The 18,707-nt window shown below is 44.5% G+C and overlaps 1 long non-coding RNA gene across 1 annotated transcript; it reads left to right on the plus strand.

Moving 5' to 3' along the window:
- Positions 1–13,521: 13,521 nt before the first annotated feature.
- On the plus strand, positions 13,522–17,350 carry LOC140730072 (uncharacterized). Its single transcript, XR_012099505.1, has 4 exons — positions 13,522–13,582; positions 15,619–15,681; positions 16,341–16,405; positions 17,033–17,350. It is a non-coding gene; the product is annotated as an uncharacterized lncRNA (long non-coding RNA).
- Positions 17,351–18,707: the final 1,357 nt, after the last annotated feature.

The following is an 18,707-nucleotide window of genomic DNA, read 5'->3' on the forward strand; positions in this document are numbered from 1 at the left end:
GTTGTGGAGAGCGCCCTCTTCTTTGTGGTGGCGTGTTGGGGAGGAAGCATTAAGAAGAGGGACGCCTCACGTCTTAATAAGCTGGTAAGGAAGGCGGGCTCTGTCGTGGGCAAAGTACTGGAGAGTTTAACATCGGTAGCTGAGCGAAGGGCGCTGAGTAGGCTACGGTTAATTATGGATAACTCTGAACATCCTCTACATAGCACCATCCAGAGACAGAGAAGCAGTTTCAGTGACAGATTACTATCGATGCAATGCTCCTCAGACAGGATGAAGAGGTCAATACTCCCCAATGCCATTAGGCTTTACAATTCTACCGCCAGGACTTAAGAACTTTTTAAAAGCTATTATTAATGCTTTTTGAGACGGTGATTTAGATGCATATCATATTTTTTTACTGAGTTAAGTATTGTATGTAATTAGTTTTGCTACAACAAGTGTATGGGACATTGGAAAAAAAGTTGAATTTCCCCATGGGGATGAATAAAGTATCTATCTATCTATCTATCTATCTATCTATCTCTCTGGCTCAAGAAATTCTTCCTCGTCTCTATTCTGAATGGATGTCACTCTATTCCGAGGTTGTGTCCTCTGGTCTTTGACTCTCCCACATAAGAAACATTCTCTCCACATCTGGGAGCAGCGTCTTCAACAGGGGGTGACATTGATGTTTATAAGGGGCAATTCAAAGGATTAGAACAATGTTTTGAGCAGGAAGGTGAAGCCAGGTGGTGCTGGAAAGAGTGATGTGTCGAGCAAACAATTGTCCAAATGTCTTCTGTCTGTGCTACAGGTTCTGGCTTATCCAACAAGAAAACAAAAAACATTTCCAACCGTCTGCTTTGAAAGAAGAGACAAATATAGAGAACAGCTGAAGTTAGGTGGCATTTTATATCAAAACCATGGTGAAAGCCTGAGTCCTGTTGCATTCATTAACCAAAGTTTATCACAATGCAAATGAAACTACTCTGTTCACAAATTGTACTTTCTGGCATTGAAATGGTCAATGGTAGACAAACTCAACGAACATCTAGATGGTGCCAAGTTTGAGGGAACAACTGTCAACAGCCCACTGACCTATGTATTGACCTCTGCAAAACTGGATCCCACAGGTCATCGCTGGTAGGCAGTGTTGTCTGTCTGTGATTTAACCCTAATTACTGAACATTGATGTGGATGTGTTATTATGGAGCGCTGATGAGATCCCGGTAACTGACCAAGAGTGGGAGGACATTCCTCCCTCAGGTGTTAAAGCAGTCTGCCAGATTTCAACAGCTGGACAATCAGAGCAAAGAATATGGGCCGACAGAGCTATTGATCTTCTGGGCACTTCTACCATGCAATCCCTCAAGCATATTACATTCTGACTATGCTGAATACAAAACTGTTACCTGCCTTGAGCCTTGCTCAATAGTCAGTCGCCCAGCAAGGTGACCTGTATAGGTGCAATTCTGTCAGCCATTTTAAGGGAGAGATTTCAAACATTGTGAAGACAAGACATCCTACTATAACTTATCTTTTGAGGGAATGGTGAAATCTGGAGTTGAGGACATCCAAGCAGAACTCAACATTCCTAGTTCATTTTGCAGGTTGTTTCCAATGTTGGGGAAGTCCAGAATGAGGGGTCACAGTTTAAGGATAAAGGGGAAGCCTTTTAGGACCGAGATGAGGAAGAACTTCTTCACACAGAGAGTGGTGAATCTGTGGAATTCTCTGCCACAGGAAACACTTGAGGCTGGTTCATTGGCTATATTTAAGAGGAAGTTAGATATGGCCCTTGTGGCTAAAGAGATCGGGGGTATGGAGAGAAAGCAGGTACAGGGTTCTGAGTTGGATGATCAGCCATGATCATACTGAATGGCAGTGCAGGCTCGAAGGGCCGAATGGCCTACTCCTGCACCTATTTTCTATGTTTCTATGTTTGCCTGAGAAGTACAGAAAGATCAAGCTGCAGTCATTCCATGATGAATTGGGTCATCAGGGATTAAAAAACACTTACAGATTAGTCCGAGATCATTTCTATTCACCATGAATGAAGCTTGAATTTGATGATTACTGTGTCAATCATTGTATTCAGAGAAATTCACCTCCTGAACAATTTGCTCCTTTGTATCAGCTACAAAGCACTGGACTACTTGATCTAGTGTCTATGGATTTTCCGTCCATATAGCCTGATTCGCGTAACACTGCTGGATCCTTGGTCATTACTGATCATGACACCAGATCCACTCCAGCCTTTCCCTCACAGGTTCAGAAAGCATCCACAATTGAAATAGTGTTGTTGGAGAAATAATTTATTCATTATGGCCTCTCGAGAAGAAAGCACAAATATCAGGGAAGAGATTTTGAAATGTAGCAGCTGTTGCAACTCGAAAACAAAACCATGAAAACAAGAAGAGATGCAATAAAAAATAGAATTTTCTCGACAGATGCCTGGAGATACAGCTCCAGTAAGAAATTTAGTACTACAAGCAAAGCATAAGTTGGCCGGCTGCTGGGCTTCTATATATTATGAACTGAAGAGTCAGATGGCAAACTTGCAAGATTTTTTGGTTGAAACCAGAAGATTAAAATTTTCCAATAAAAATTCTCCATTGCAATCATATAACAATTACAGCATGGCAACAGGACATCTCAGCCCTTCTAGTCCATGCCAAACGCTTACTCTCACCTAGTCCCACCGACCTGCACTCAGCCCATAACCCTCCATTCCTTTCCTGTCCATATACCTATCCAATTTTACTTTAAATGACAATATCGAACCTGCCTCTACCACTTCTACTGGAAGCTCGTTCCACACAACTACCACTCTCTGAGTAAAGAAATTCCCCCTCATGTTACCCCTAAACTTTTGCCCCCTAACTCTCAACTCATGTCCTCTTGTTTGAATCTCCCCTACTCTCAATGGAAAAAACCTATCCACATCAACTCTATCTGTCCCCTTCATAATTTTAAATACCTCTATCAAGTCCCCACTCAACCTTCTACGCTCCAAAGAATAAAGGCCTAACTCGTTCAAACTTTCTCTGTAACTTTGGTGCTGAAACCCAGGTAACATTCTAGTAAATCTTCTCTGTACCCTCTCTATTTTGTTGATATATCTCCTATAATTTGGTGACCAGAACTGTACACAATAGTCCAAATTTGGCCTTACCAATGCCTCGTACAATTTTAACATTACATCCCAAATCCTATACTCAATGCTCTGATTTATAAAGGCCAGCATACCAAAAGCTTTCTTCACCAACCTATCCACATGAGATTCCACCCTCAGGGAACTATGCACCATTATTCCTAGATCACTCTGTTCTACTGCATTCCTCAATGACCTACCATTTACCATGTATGTCCTATATGTCCTATTTGATTATTCCTACCAAAATGTAGCAGCTCACACTTATCAGCATTGAAATCCAGCTGTGATCTTTCAGCCCATCTTTCAAGCTTTGAAAACCTTCTTCATTATCCACAACGCCGCCTATCTTAGTATCATCTGGGAGTACATATTGACCCAGAGTCTGATCTAGAACCTAGACCTGGTAAAAGATCTCAGCAAAGGAGAAGAAATAAAGGAAAGAAACAAGCTGAAGATAAGTCAGACAATAGGATGGTTTTGGTGGAAAGACACAAAGAGGAAATTATAAAAGAGGAACTAGATGAATCCATTCAATATTGCAAGGATGTAGAACATAGGGAAATGGGAATGAGGCATGACTTACCTAATGCAAACCGCCCAAGAGGAGTTGATTAAGAGATGTAGGAACCACTCAGACTACACCTGAATATACTGGGAATGCACTGGACAACCAGATGATTTTGCAAAACCAGGTGATTTTAGATACTGAAAGGGAAATAGACTCCAATATAATTGAAGGTGAAGCCAAGTCTACTCAGAGGGCAGGAGAAACTGAGTTGCAGTAAGGAATGATTGATAGACAGGATGAGACATCACAAAGTAAGCATGAAAAGTCACTAGAAAAACTTCAAACTGATGCAATAGCAACTATCAGAACAGAAGTGTGAACAGTGGGCATTGACATGGCACCAGTGGTGTGTCATGTTGCAAGGAATCAGAATCACAGAGGCACCGAGGGGCAGAGTAGGAGGGGTGAACAGAGGGAGGATGGGAAATGTTCACAAATCAGAGGGTTTGAAAGGTGGAGGGAAATAGAGAAGCAGGGTTGGTGAGACAGGCTCTTCCGGGTCAGTCACCAAAGCCGATGGGGTGGACGGAAAGGGGTGGGAGAGGATTCATTCTGGTCAGAGGTCTGAGTTGCCGGCTGAGGAATGTATTGCAAATGAAATCTGTCAGAGGCTGTGGGGGCAGTATGGATGTAACCTACAGGGAGATGAAGACCAACACGGGAACTAAAATGTCATACAAGTGAATGTAACACAACATAAAGCAGTGATGGTTTCAGTAACTGATGTTAGTTCTTTAATCTCACAACTCCAGAGAGCCGGGTTCGATCGTGACCCTCGATACTGTCTGTGTGGGTTTGTACCATCTCCCAGTGACTTTGTGGTTTACTCCTGGTGATCTGGATTCCTCCTACATCCCATAGAAGTGCAGGCTGGGAGGTTAATTGGTTCCTGTAAATCAGCCCTGGTGTAGTGGTAAGAAGGATAATTTAGGGTGAATTGCTGGACATTGAGAGAGAGCGATTACGTTGCCGTGAAATGGGTGTAATGGGATTACTGAGACATCCAGCAGTTACACTTTGGGTCCAATAGTCTTCCAGTGTTGTACAAAAATACAAGATAATATATGGGACGAGAGTTGGGAAAACAGGATTTCCTCAAGTGGAAGAAGCGACTCTCCAGAGAAAAGCACTGGGATCGATCAGGAACCTTATCTGAGATGATGAAAATGTAGTTGGAGTTCCTGATTTTGTTTGTCTGAAAGGAATCTGGTTTTTGAAGATCTGGTAAGATGTTGAAACCAGAATTATTACGTCTCTCTCACACCTCAGATACTGCCTGAACTGTTCAATATTTACAGTATATGCAGTTCTGATCACTGGGGTTTGAAGATTGGTCCTGGGTCACACCGGTACCAATGTTCTCTGTGGCCTGGTGCAGTGTGAATATGGGTAGATGGGGGATGGGGGAGGAAGCAGAGCTGCTGAAGGTGGGTCCCATTCGATCACAAACTGGGGCAAGAAGGGATACATCACAGTGGGTACACAGACCAATCCACAAACGTGGGGTGAAGAGGTTCGTTCAGAACTGAGAAACTGCTTCCCTTAAGTATGACGAGCTGTCAATGATGTCAGGATCAAGGTCAGGGCAGCAAACACATATTGACTGAGAGTTCAGAGCATTCCAGAGGTGGGCACGAGGGTGGATGGAGAGAACCTGTGGTGAAGTGGGAACCTGAGAATGAGTCTGGGAAAAGTGAGAACCACTGGGACAGGAAAGGGAGAAGTGCTGGAACTGATCCGGAGGTGGTCTCAGTCTGAGACCAACTTCTATGATTTCACCTCATGTGTGTCTGAAGCCTTAGTGAATGTCGCGGAAAAATGTTACTCAGACACGGAGAGAGTTTGCTTCAGAAAGCCTTTATTGTAGCATGATATCATGGAGAGCTCAGACACCTAAAAAGCGGAGTTTCGAGACTCTGCCCAATAGAAGATTACACTCATATTTTATAATCAAAATCTACATGACAAGAAGCACTTAATCGCACAAATAGAATAGAGCAATTTCACAGCATGTTTTAGGTGATAACTCGAAGCACCAATCAGCTTAGAAGTTACTCTACCTGCAGCATTAGGGCAGATTACGGTACAAAGATTCCAAAGAAAAACAAGATACCCCATCCTGCTTAAAGTACAAGCAAGCCTGTGAGTCAGTTACTTATAGCTAGGTACGGTTAGTTAGTTGGCAGTTTACCAAGAACAGAAAGTACTGCTGTCGTGGCAGAAATGGTCCCTAATAGGTAATAAAGCTTTAAATTTTCTTCCACATTCCCTCTCTTGTTGATCTTTTAGATCACCATTCCTCATTTGGTATTCCCTCCTCTTCCTCCTAAGGGGGTTCATATCCAAAGGGGAAGGGTCCTTCTTTCTTTGGGTAAACCTCTTCACCCCACCAGATTTATCTCTTACCATTTGGGGTACCCTAGAGACTTCAGGGCCAGACAAAACTTTCTTCATTAACAGACTACAGGATAACCTCAATGCTCCGCATGCGCAACACCCTGAAACACATATCATGGCCACTATTATAGTTCCATGTGTGATCCAGCTTCCCCATCTGGAAAACTATCCTCATATTCCTTCCCACCAAGATCCTGCACTGTTTTTCAGCTGTTTCCCACCTTCCTCATCTCCTTAACCTTCTCCGTAATGTGCTGGCCAAAGTCAGTTATATTCTCTGAGGCATCAGGGATATAGATACAACATTCCTTCCCTATCATAGAACAGGTTCCACCTTTTTCAGCTAATATAAAATCAAGGGCCATCCGATTTTGCAAAACTGTCTGTCGTATGGCAATCATTTCAGTAGTTATGCCGTACACTTGAGACTGAGTTTCTTCAAGAGCTTCAGCAGTGCTATTGGCTAATTCTTCTAATGCAGCGGCCAAGTTAATTATTTCTGTGGCAGTTCGACCCATCCCATACTTAGGAAACATTATCATCCCAAACCGTTCCGCCACTGATATGCCCCTTCTTGTCCTAGTCCAATGGGGTGTTCCTTGGGATTATCCATAACCCTTAAGTGGGGCACTAAGTATGCTAAATAACAGCACCATCCCTTATCCTCCTGGTGGATTATGGTTTTACCTTTCCCATCAGGATCTGGCTGCTCCCCCGGTAACCATGGGTAGGCTCAATTTCCACATACCCAATAGGCCCCATTCACAGGCCTGAGTCCTCCACTGGGAAAGTTCACAGTGTCTGCCTGCCAGGTACAGGTACTATTCCCCAGCTGATAAGGGGCACTAGAGTTGTGATTACAATAACAAGTGGTATCCACGGGTTCGGGAGAAGGATCTACTTTAATTATAAGTTTCAATTTTGAGGGATCCTTCGGGGGTGGCCAGAGATACCATCTCTCAAAACAACACGGGTAGCACTGGTCTCTATCCTGGCTCCTGGTACATTTATCATCTTTCCTAGATCCATTCCTCCCACTCGAGTACCACATAATAGACCTGGTTTCATTTTGAGTAAGGAGAACCATAGACATTGGTATCATGGTTTTACTGTGCTGCGGGACTTCAGAGCATATCCAACAGGCTCCCTGCTTTACCTGCTTAGCGTAAGTATGGCATAAGGATAAAAAGGTATTAGAGTGGCTACCACCCACAACATGAATTAACCCTCCTATGAACGCCAGCTCCACCGAACCAATGCATCTTTGGTCCCTTGTAGACAGAGTAGCGTCAGATGGAATAGATGAAAGAGTCATATTAACGTCAGGTACCACTGGGGCTATGGGAATTACAATATTGTCTACAGCTCTTAGATCTTGCACAAAGTGCCACTCATTAGGCTGTCCAACTTTGGCTATAGGCAGTATTGGTGTGTTACAGGGGCTGACAGTAGGCTTGAGAACTCCTTGTTGGAGCAGACAGTCTATGACCGTGCTATGCCCTCTTCTGCCTCGGGGGCCAGTCGATACTGCTTAATTATGGGGCCTATCTGTTTCACCTGATGGGGGGGGCCGCATGGCAAGGGTCAGATGAGGCAGTGCAGTGTAAACGGGAGTGGTGTTGTACCACTTGCAGCAAGCTCCACAAAACTTCAGCAAGAGCCGATGGAGTCAGCCTCTCAAGTTCTTGCCTTAATCGGCACATCTTATCTGTATAGGGTCGCCCCCCCCCCCCCCCAGTTACCAGCAGTATAATATTGGTTCGAGTTTAGCTTCAAGAGTAAGGAGCAGGGACGTTAACTGATGTGTCCAAGGTGAGGGTACTTCCATGTACATGCCCTGAGGGGTGAAGTAAATAGCAGCTCCTGGTTTGCACAGAGCCTGGCGTCCCAACAGGAGCAAGGGAGTAGTTTCGGATACTATCAAAGTTTCTTCTATACCACTGACTCCCAGACACAAAGTGAACTTCTTTGTTAGGGGTTCTGACAGGGGAATGCCGGCTACTCCCACGGTTACTACCCTGTTCTGGCTTAGGGGTAATCCCAGGGAGGGGGTACAGAGGACAGGGTAGTGCCAGCATCCACTAAGGCTCGCAAAGGAGTGTCTCCTTTTCTAAGGGTTACCATGGGTTGCATTTCGGAGTCTTGGGTAAGTGATATAACTGCTCCCTGCACCACCACCTCCCCCAGACCCCCTATTCTTGTGGAAAAGCATTGCCATTAGTGAAGGAGGTTACTCCTCTGTCATTTTGTTCAGTCGGTTTTGCGGACTCTCTGCAGGGGGCACTTTGATACTCCTTGGCCCAGTTTCCCTTCCTCCTACACTTCGCGGCATATATCCTGGGATTTGTCCCCCGAGTCTGTCCCCCTTTTCAATTTCCCCTTCCTTGCTCTTGCCAGTAGAAATTGTGTCTTATGTGTCTTAGGGCCATCCCGAGGGCTGACAAAGAGTCCCTCCGGTCCATGTTTACCGGGGTAGTCACTATCTGAGCCCAAGGCATAGCCTGCCAAATTAGGTTTCTCATCTTAAAAGTCTGTGCCTATTGGGGCAGCATGCAATTGCGCATTGTCTGAATGGCCAATGGCCTATTTCCTTCCAACTGGACCCCTGCATATTCCTCCCATGTATTTCTAAACCGAGCTATAAAATCAGGGACTCCTTCATCCTTCCTCTGTAGGCATCTAGTCACCTCTCCCAAGTCCCCATGTCGTTGTGCTGCCCTCATAATGGCTTCCTTCCCTCTGTGGGCCAGCCAATCGCCCAGGGGTCTGTTATCTTGTTGAAGTTGAGAATCATCTGTGTGCCAGTCCCCGTTCTCCCCGGGCGGAACCTGCATTGTGTCCTTCAGCGCAGCCCAGGAACTTCCATAGGCACATTTCAGCAGGGTTCGCAAGTCACCCGGGAGAGGTTTTATATTTTACATCTTCGTTCCAACCAATTGAGGAATGCTGCTGGTCTTTTTATAGGATCAGGGGGTTCAGCCACCATAGATCGTGCTTCTGCAGGAGCCCACGGTTTTAATATTGCCTTCTCTCCTATCATTATCTTTGGAGCCTGAACTGTCGAAGAGGTGGTGGAGTAAGCGGCTGCTCATTGAGCCATACTTCTGGTTGGTTATCTCTTCCCTCAAATCTGCCTCCCTGCCTTCTCTGCCCCTGAACCCGTGTTGGGGTTCATCTGCTCTTTCGTCAGGAGCTGAAGGCGCTGCTTGTCCCTGAGTGTGCTTAATTTGCTGATGCCAGGCAGCTACCATCTCTATTACCTCATCCATCATTCCATCTGGACCATAATCTCTCTTACCTTGAGATACCATTTGGGGTATCTGGGGGTATAATGGTACGGGGGCCAATGTCGTGGGATAGGGTGGCGGAGCGGTTGGTGGTGCCGAGCCTTGCTTCTCATTGGGGCCTAGTGCGGCAGGAGGCTCCTCCTCCTTTTCTTTCTTTCTCTTTTGTTTAGGGGGTTGGTGTCTCTTTGCCACCTCCGACCATTTCACATCCCATCACATATTCAAATTCCCATTCCCATTCTCTACCTCATCCCACCAGGTCTGTATCAAAGGGATTCTAAAGCTTCCTCTGTGCGGTCAGTCTCCCTGTGACCAGCCGTACCGGTCGCTACTAAAAGTTACGGCATATCAGTTGTCACCTGTTCCCGAAATCCCATGTCTGCTGGAGACACCAGAGGCACCAGAGGATCTCCTACCTTTTGCCGAGACTTCTTCACAGTTATCATCCATTTCTCCATTTTCTTACTTACTTTCAAGGCCCCTTGTAATCTCGCTCGTCAGGGTAGGGCCATAGGAGCAGCAGAAGCCGCTCAATCGCAAACACTTCCCATTGTCTGAAAAAGAATGCAGTTACGGCATGAACTCAATTACTTCCCCCAAAAGCTTATCTACCGCGCTCACTGGTGTTAAGAATTTGCTCAGCAGTCCCACCGTTCCTTTATCTTCTCAACAGTAGCTACCCTTTTAAATTCTAGTTCCCCTTCCAGCTGGGATATCTGAAATGGCCATCCTCCTTTCAGCTAGGACACCTCCCTTTCCTAACTTGGAACGTCTCTTTTTCCGCTCGGGTTCTTTTCAGGAATCCTGCAATCTAGTGTCAGTTCAATGGCTTCCCCTCCAACTTGAGAGGTGTTAGGACACTAAATGGATCCCATCCTTGTCGCTAATCGGATGTGGAAAAATACTACTCGGACCCAGAGGGAGTTTGCTTCAGAAAGCCTTTATTGTAGCATGACATCATGGAGGGCTCAGACACCTAATAAGTGAAGTTCTGAGACTCCACCCAACAAAAGATTACACTCATATTTTATAGTCAAAATCTACGTGACAAGAAGCACTTAATCACACAAATAGAAACATTGAAACATAGAAAACCTACAGCACAATACAGGCCCTTTGACCCACAAAGTTGTGCTGAACATGTCCCTACCTTAGAAATTACTAGACTTACCTATAGGCCTCTATTTTTCTAAGCTCCATGTACCTATCTATAAGTCTCTTAAAAGACCCTATTGTATCCACCACCACTATTGTTGCTGGCAGCCCATTCCACGCACTCACCACTCTCTGAATAAAAAACGTACCCCTGACATCTCCTCTGTACCTACTCCCCAGCACCTTAAACCTGGGCCCTCTTGTGGCAACCATTTCAGCCCAAGGAAAAAGCCCATGATTATCCACATGAACAATGCCTCTCAGCATCTTGTACACCTCTCTCAGGTCAACCCTCATCCTCTGTCGCACCAAGGAGAAAAGACTGAGTTCACTCAACCTATTCTCATGAGGCCTGCTCCCTAATCCAGGCAACATCCTTGTAAATCTCCTCTGCACCCCTTCCAATGGTTTCCACATCCTTCCTGTAGTGAATAGAGAAATTTCACAGCATCTTCTAGGTGATAACCTGAAGCACCAATCAGCATACAAGTTATCTTGCCTGCAGTGTTAGGGCAGATTACCCAACAATGATTCCAAAGAGAAACAAGATACCCCATCCTTCTTAAAGTACAAGCAAGCAAACGAGTCAGTTACTTATAGCTAGGTACGGTTAGTTAGATGGCAGTTTACCAAGAACAGACAGTACTGCTGTCGTGACAGAAATGGCTGAACACTGTGGTCTCGGTAATAATGCTTTAAATTTTCTTCCACAGTGAACTTGGGATTATTTTATTCACCAATTTCCCCCTTTTCCCTCAGCAGAACTGCAGTCTTGGTCTTTTCTGATTCCCCAGACTCTCTCAGATCAGCTGTTTTCTTCATTTGAATAACAAAAATAGACATTAGAAATGGAAAAACTGTAAAAGCTTTTACATTATGTGGAGAGAGAGTTGAGGTGTGACGTTATCTTGATTGATTATTACCTGGAATCCGAAGAGCCAACCTGGTGGTTACCAGAGTGACAAACAATAAAGATATTCCTGGAATCTGAGGTTTGGAGGAACAGCTCTGAGATGTGATGATAGGAGGGTATTTAAAGGACGGGAGGAACGGCAGCTCACCACTCGACATCACAGCTGCAATAATGAAGGCATTCTCCATTCTCGGGCTTTTGGTCGTGTTGTCTGTGGTTGCCCTCCATTCTGCTGGGGCAGGTGAGTGACTCCAACACCGATTCTCTCTTCCTGTATAGTTTAGTCTCAGTCAAGCCCCAGAACAGTACTGAATCCTCAGGGATTGAGCATGGCAGGCAGAGGTGATGAGAGAATGTAGCTGATCTCCCAAGTTAGTCTGTGTCCATGCTGCCGTTCTCCAGGGCAGTAAAGGAGGACGACAACTCTGCTCCAACCTCAGTGTGTTCAGCAATACTGAACATGTTCAGGTGAAACAGCAGCTCATCCTTCCAACAAATCCCAACTTCATTTATCATTGAAATGGATGGAGTCACTGAACAATCTGAAAGTCTCAATAACACCCAGACAGCACACGGTAGCAATCAGACAAATGATTTGTTGCTTTCAGTGTGTTTTTAAAAAGGAGAGTCTGTCCATATTAATGTTCCATTTCTGGTGGAATTGACAGAAGGGATAAAGTTACTGGACAAGTTACCGATGGATGGACGGAGAAGGCGTTTACAGGTCAACAGTGTGGCAGAGACCACAGGCTTCAAAGATTGGTTCTGTCTTTTGTCAAACCTGAGAAAAACATTGAACTTCCTGCACTGCCCAAGTTTTAGAAACAAGAGAACAGAACAGTCATCTTTGACAAAGGGCTGTGGGTGATCCAAGTGCAACAGTTCAGAGGGTGGGGTGGAGGAAGTGGACACACTATCTGTGGAAAATAGAATTAACAAGAAGTCATTCTTTAACTGATGACCCAGTCCATTGCTGAAAGTATCCGGGTGTCAGGAATTGTAGAGGAGACTTGACCCAAATGCAGAGCAGCAGAGACTATTTTGTGGGGATTGATCAATTTAATAATAAACTGCAAAATCACAATCTATGAGGGGCCACAAAACAAGAGAGAACTGACACTCAACACTGACATGGAAACAAGGTTATAGATGATGAGGAGCAAATGGTTGAGGCTGGCTGGTTCATATGAAAGAACAAGTGTTGTGGATGAGAGCTGGGTTTAAATAGGCTGCAGGAGATGAATTGGAAATGAGTGGTAGGTGACTCCTGTTATCTGGGTGGAGACAAGGTGGTTCCAGCTTGTGCAGGCCTGACAACAGGTGCTGGATACTGAAATGACATCAGAGTCACAGATGCAGGTCCACAGGAAACTGGTGATATTCACTGATGTTGTCATGTAGGTTGGTGCTGGTTCACTAATAACACACCAGCCTGGCAGAGACACTGTGTCTTTTCACCACATTCCCATCTATTCATTACACACCATTCCGTTATACCACGCACACATTGTCCATTCTGGATTCAGCTCAGTGGGGAACATTAAACAGAGGGACAGGCAGCCATTTAGGAAATAGTCGATTCTGAGTGGTCAGGATACCTTACAGCCTGTTGCATTTATTCCAGGGGAGGCCCCGCATGAGGAGTACAAGTCCAACTCTGCCCTGAGGGAACTCGAGATGCAAGAACTGGGTAAGAGTTCACATCCCCTGCTGTCTCTCCCTGTGCTGACAGTGACGGGTCAGGTTCCCCTCCCACCACTTCCCCGGCTCTACTCTGGGAGCAGCATCTACAACAACGGGTAACATTGATGTTTTTAGCCTGATGCTGGAGAGACATAGGAGTAGAACAATATTCTGTGGGGGTCATGATGCAGGGTGGGGCAGGGGAGAGAGATGTGTCGAACTCTCAACTGTTGTCCAAATGGCTTCAGTCCGTGCAGCAGGTTCAGGGTAATCTAATGAGGAAACAGCAAAGATTCCCAGCTGTCTGTATTGAACGTAAAAACAATCACAGTGATCAGCTCAACTGAACACAACACATTGCTCTCTGTCTATTACAGAAGAGGCACTACGGGAGCTGGTTGGGTCTCAGTACGAGGTTCGCGAACCACTGGATGGAAATCTGGGTAAGAGTCTGCAATGAAACAATATCTTCAGGAAGATGTTGGTCCCTCTGAAACTGTGGCTTAGCACAGCTAGTGGAGCTGAAGCCTCATGGCTTCGTGAACTCAGTTCGATCCTGACCTCCAGTGGTCTCTGTGTGGGGTTTGTATCATTTCACTGATGGCCTGGAAGTCCTCCAGTCACTCCAGTTTCCTGCCACGTCTCAGGCATGTTCAGCTTGAAAGGTTAATTGTTCCTAGTGTGTGGGTGATTGACAGAATGGGATTCTGGATAGCTTTGTCCCATTAACGCAGGGAAACGATCATAGGGTGAAGGAACCATGGTTGACAAGGTATGTTGACCATCAGGAGGATGAAAGAGAAATACAGGAGGAAACAGGACAAATATACAGAACTAAGAAGCAAAATCAGACATAGCACAATAAACAGGAGGGTAACGAGAGGGAATGTAGAGCATCATGGATAGAAGAAACGTGTGCTGAGAGTCCAAAGAGAGAGAGGCAATTCTTAATGAATATTTGTAATCAAATATATTCATCACATACTTGATTGTTGAACAGGCTGATATGCCAGAATATGTCAATGTTAAGAAAGACGACGTGCTGGAGAATTTGGAGAAACATAGTCTGATTAGGGATGGTCAACATGAGTTTGTGTGGGCATGTTGAATATCAGAGGCCTGTCTGAATTCTTTGAGGAAGTGACGAAACACATTGATCGAAGATAGAACAGTGGGCTGGATTGTTGTATATGGATTTTAGTGATGTGTTTGTATCAGGTTTCTCATTGTAGACTCCATTTAGAAAATCAGGAATCATGAACTACAGTGAAACTTGGTTGTGTGGATTCAGAATTGTGTTTCTCCAGAAAGCAGAGGGAGGTAGAAAGGGTAGATTCCTCAATTCCTAGATGATACAAAGTTTGGTGGAGTAGTAATGAAAGTTGTGCCAATTACAACAGGACATTGATCGGATACTGAGCTGGGCTGAGAAGTGATGGATGAATTCAATCAGTTTGGAATTGGAATATTATGTTCAGTTCAGGATCCCTCCTTATGTAAATGATGTTAGTGCATTAGGGAGGGTGCAGAGGAGATTTACCAGGATGCACCCTGGTTTGGAGAGCATGTGTTTTGTGGATAGGTTCAGCAATCCAGGGTTTTTCTCTTTGGAGTGAAGAAGGATGAGTGGTGAATTGATAGACAAGTTTAGAATGATAGGAGGCAACGTCAGGTGGATATACAGAGACATTGTCCCCTGGCCAAAAGGCTAATATGAGGGACCATCCATAGTCTCAGGTGATCGGAGGAAAGGTTCTGCTAGGTGTGATGGAAGGGGTATCAGAATTAAGGACATTTAAGAGACTGTTAGATAAGCACATGCATGGGAGATAAATGGACGGCTATGTGGGAGGGAAGGGTTAGATTAATCTTGGAGCAGGATAAAATGGCTACCCAACATTGTGGGTGAAAGAGCATACACTGTTCTATGTTCTATGTTGAATGTTGTGAGGAAGGAAGCTGGATTTGATTGATCCTGAGAGTGACGTCAGTTGCATCTTGTTAGTTCAATCTGTGGTGTGTGAGATGCCCGGGCTGCCTGGACCCCACTGAATGGGTGAGGGGCTGAGCAGTCTCCTCCTGGTCCAGTTGTGATCTTTGGTCTGGGCAGAATACGGAATCTTCAGGTGCATCAGTTTTGTTTATTGACGCCAGGTGACACAGAGAGCAACGTCAGCATTTCTTCTCCATCCTGAAATGCCCCTGAACTGATCCCTGCACTGGGGGAAGGGGGCTAGATAAGAGTGGAACACACTGGTATTCTAGGGCCTACTCTGGTGTTTTATTTAAAGATTCTGCTAAAGGAAGAATGAAATGAAATGAAAAGCATCTATTTTCTGATGTCAGTGTGGCTCAAAATTTGCTTCGTTACTGTGCAAACCCCAGTGCTCAGTGACACACAGTGACCGTGTAGCAAATACAGAACTCTGAACACTAATGTGGGTCATCTCACATTGTCCCTCATTTCATTGGCCAACAGAAGAACAGCTGCAGAAACGTGGAAAGTGGACTGATTTTTTAAAGAAAGTCGTAAAGAAAATCAGTAAGTATTTCTTTTGAAATTTGATTGAATGAATATTGACAGGGATGTGAGGATTAAGGATGGACATTTGGGGCAATGGAGATCAGCATCACGACAGGACTGGAGATTTCTGGAATGCACTTGATACTGGGGAATGGATCCACTCTAATCGAGGGTAACTGGAGTTCAGGGAGTGGTGTTCGTTGGCTGATGGGTGATAGGGTTCTGTGTGCATGTTGTCTGGGTAATGAGCCCACTGTAAGTTTCACAGAAACATGGAGAGGAGACATTGGTAACGTTATCATGGGAACTGGGATGTTTTCACTTCTGGAAGTTTCCAGTCCCTTTTCTACGTTACTGTTACAGGAACTGAACTCCTGTTCAACACAGATCTACTTTTTCCTTTACACACGGGCAAGAAGCTCTCAGTCCGTGACTGATGGTAGCAATGCCGGAACCTTGTGATGACTCAGATTGTCAGCGGGTCATTTTTCGATTCGAGATCACGCAAGGAAGTTGTAGTGTTTGCTCATATGCTACCGCGGTGTATAAAGTAGTCCAGACAAACTAGAGATATCTCCAGAAATGCAAGTGTCCGGCTCATCGATTAAAGAAAATGCAACTTCAGAAAAGACTCTAAATTGAATTAGTCAAATAGATAATATTATCCCTTGTTTCAGAAACTGCATTAAATGAACCATAAGACAAAAAGATTCTTCTGGCTAAGTGATCAACTGACCTTCTGGTAAGTAATGGAAATACTCAGTTCCTCAAACCCGGAGCTGAACATTTCATTCAAATATTTACCGAAGGGTAAATGCGTAGGGAACGCAGCAAGTTATGGGGCAAAGGAATCAGTTATTGGAGGGTGGAATAGCTAGGAACAGAACACTGATAGAGGTCGTTCCTGGGCAAAGCTCATTCAGATGGAAGGCAATGTGGCAAAGTCTGAGGTCATCCACCTTGGATCAAAGAGGAATAACTCCGAGAGCAGCTGTGGGCAATTGACTAGATCGATCACTACCATAGCATTGTTGGTCTGCAGCGTATTATTACACTGATGGGTCTGTGGCCACTCGGCTTACACTTCCCTTCTCATTGCAACTTTCAAACACGTTCCGTTGTGGTGTAATACAAAACAAAAATGCAATAGGAGAGTTAACTCATTTGTTTTGTCACTGTCGCAGTTTAATTGACCCCATTGCGGTGAACTACATATTCCTGCCTGGACACGCCCCCCCCCCCCCCCCCCGCTGACTGCTCCTGCGGCTCCTCCCACAGACCCCGGTATAAAGGCGATTGGAGCCACAGACTCTTCCTCAGTCTCCAGTATGTTGTATGATGGTCACTTGCTGCTTTTGCTTTCTTCCAGCCAATAAAAGACTACCTTAACCCACGTCTCAGAGTTATTGATGGTGCATCACCCCATTCACCTCTGAGAGAAGGACCGTTTAATGAATGCTGAAACTCTGAACTACAACACTGTCTGCTCATCTACGTGTGCTGACAATAAGGAATTGCCGATGATGCTTTAACAAGTGAAATTTCTGCTGCTCAGTTCGAAATCTCTGCTCATGGCTCAGTGCGAGTCCGAGACTCCTAAACACCTCAGCTTTCTTCCTTACCTGTGTGCTTATATAATCTAAGTAAAGCAATTTTAAAATAATTAAAAAATAAGTGCATTAAACAATTGTTCCCCATTTTTTCCCTGAGAATTCGTTGCTACTTTTGGCTCCTGTTATTGATGTTGACAGCTGTACCGGGGTAACTTGTGTCCGTTCCGCCCTGCTGCAGCTTTGGTCTCTCACTGTAATGAGCACCGACAAAGTGCTGGAGGATCTCACAGGCCAGGCAGCATCTCTGGAAAAGAGTACTGTTGACATCCGAAGGGTCCTTCCAAATGGTCCCTGCCTGTAACGTCGACTGTACTCTTTTCCATAGATGCTGCCCGGTCTCTGTATTCCTCTAACAGTTTGTGTTGTTGCGTGGAATTCAGAGTCAGAATCAGGTTTATTTTCACCGGCATGTGTCATGGAATTTGTTAATTTAGAAGCAGCAGTTCAATGCAGTACATAATATAGAAGAAAATAATCAATCAATTATCATATGCATATATTAAATAGATTAAAAATCATGCAAAAACAGAGTTAATATACATTTAATAAGTCAGGTCGTGTTCACAGGTTCAATGCCCATCTAGGAATTGGATGGCAGAGGGGAATTCCTGAATCGCTGAGTGTGTGCCTTCAGGGTTCTGTATCTCCTACCTGATGGTAACAGTGAGAAAAGGGCATGACCTGGATGCTGGAGGTCCTCAATAATGGGTGCTGCCTTTCTAAGACACCACTCCCTGAAGATGTCCAGGGTACTTTATAAGCTCAAGATAGAGCAGTCTAAATTTACGACCCTCTGTAGCTTCGTTTGGTCCTGTGCACTAGCGCTCCTCCATACACCAGACAGTGATGCAGCCTGTGAGAATGCTCTCTGCGGAACATCTATAGAAGTTTTTGGGTGCCTTTCTTACATACAAAATCTCTTCAAACTTCTGATGAATTACAGTTTTATGTCTGCCTTCTTTAAAGCTGCAGCAATGTGTTGATACCAGGTTAGGTCCTCAGAGGTATTGACACCCAGGAACTTGAAATTTCTCTCTCTCTCCCCACTCCTGATTCTTCTGTGAGGATTGGTATTTATTCCTTCTTCTTGCTCTTCCTGAAGTCCACAGTCAGCTATTTTAGCTTACTGGTGTTGAGTGTAAGGTTCTTGCTGTGACACCACTCCACCAGTTGGCATTAAGCCCTTTCGCCTCCATCTAAGATTCTCTTTCAATATTCTTATTAGTTTCTGCATAGAGGAATACAGAGTACAAGATATATATAATAAGTCAAAAGAAAAAAATAAAATAGTACCAAATACATTGTATTAAAAATACAATTGCAAACACAAAACCCTGTATTCATAAAATTAAATTAAATCATAATATTGAAATATAATAATTTTGTTATACAGAAAAAAAATCTAAACCCACTAACAATGTCAAAGCTATT

This window comes from Hemitrygon akajei, chromosome 7 (assembly GCF_048418815.1).
Source record: "Hemitrygon akajei chromosome 7, sHemAka1.3, whole genome shotgun sequence".
NCBI lineage: Eukaryota > Metazoa > Chordata > Chondrichthyes > Myliobatiformes > Dasyatidae > Hemitrygon > Hemitrygon akajei.